Source organism: Lucilia cuprina, chromosome 3 (assembly GCF_022045245.1).
Source record: "Lucilia cuprina isolate Lc7/37 chromosome 3, ASM2204524v1, whole genome shotgun sequence".
In the NCBI taxonomy this organism is placed as follows: Eukaryota; Metazoa; Arthropoda; class Insecta; order Diptera; family Calliphoridae; genus Lucilia; species Lucilia cuprina.
The window spans coordinates 5,466,306-5,467,959 of record NC_060951.1 but is presented as its reverse complement, the minus strand read 5'-3'; positions in this window follow the sequence as shown (position 1 = coordinate 5,467,959).

The window sequence follows — 1,654 nt, the reverse complement described above, 5'->3', positions numbered from 1 at the left end:
ACTAGACTATAGACTAGACTATAGACTAGACTATAGACTAGACTGTAGACTACACTATAGACTAGACTATAGACTAGACTATAGACTAGACTATAGACTAGACTATAGTCTAGACTATAGACTAGAATCTAGACTAGACTATTGAATGGACTATATACGGACTATAATTCCGAAAAAAATATGTCTTAATATCGACCATTTAAATAAAAAATTAGTAATTTTTTTAAATTTCTGGGTATTCGTTTCTTTTTTAAGAAAACAAATTGCTTGTCATAATTTTGTGCTACTTCTTCTTTGTTTTTTTTTTTTTGTTTTTGTTGTAAATTTCCTGTTAAACTTTGTGGCCCATATTTCGTTTTCATTTTTTGTTTGATTTTTGCTTTTCATATAACGGTTGCTGGCTTATCAGCTTTATTTTTTTGCTTTTTCTTATATTTACAACAACTACAACTAAAAAAAAAAACTAGCAATGCATCCTCTTTTTGTCTTAAACATGCAAAGCTCCCACTAAAAGATTTATTTACAGAAAACAAAGCTGGACTTATGAAAACACTCATTTATTCCTCACTCGCTCTAAAAGCCACAAAAGAACAAAAACAACAAAAACTTAGCTTATGCTTAATTTAACATGACAAAATGCAATACCAATAAACCTAAACTGTCAATGGCTTTTTGTTGTATTAGCAAATGTCAATATTTTTTTTTTGTATAAAAAAAAGATTAATTTCAACACAGAAATGCAGGTTAAACTAAAACAGCAACTTATTTTTTTTTTTGCTTTTTTCAAACAACTGGTTTCAAATGACACAATTTTAAATATTATTGTGGTGTATACTCTTTTTCTGTTCATTGTTTAGGGTACCTATACGAGTGATTAGGGAATCTGAGCAGGCTTTGTACATAATTTTGTAATACCCATCAACAAGATGAGTAATTTTAATGGTATGCAAAAAATAAAAAAAAACGTAATATTATTTAAATAAAATTAACACTTCTTTTGTTTATAAAGTAGAAAAATGTAAACATAGACGAAAAATGTGTTATAAATTTAAATAAAAATTAAAAAAAAAATTTTAAAAAGATCTTAAGGAATTTAATTTAATAAAGGACTGTTCTAGTTCTATTTTAGTTATGTTCTAGACTATAGAGTACAATATAAAATAGACTATAAACTAGACTATATCAGACTATAGACTATACTATAAGCTAGACTATAGACTAGACTATAGACTTGATTATAGCCTAGACTACAGACTAGTCTATAGACTAGAATATAGACTAGACTCTTGACTGGACTATAGCCTACACTATAAACTAGACTATAGACTAGAATAGACTAGGCTATAGACTAGACTATAGGCTACACTACAGACTAGACTATGGGCTAGACTATAGATTATTGAATAGACTACAGACTCGACTATAGACTAGAATCTAGACTAGACTCTTGACAGAATTATAGACTTCAATATAAACTAGATAATAGACTATAAACTAGATATTAACCGGACTATAGACTATACTATAGACTAGACTATAGACTAGGCCATAGACTAGACTATAGACTAGACTATGGACTAGACTATAGACTAGACTATAGACTAGACTATAGACTAGACTATAGACTAGACTATAGACTAGACTATAGACTAGA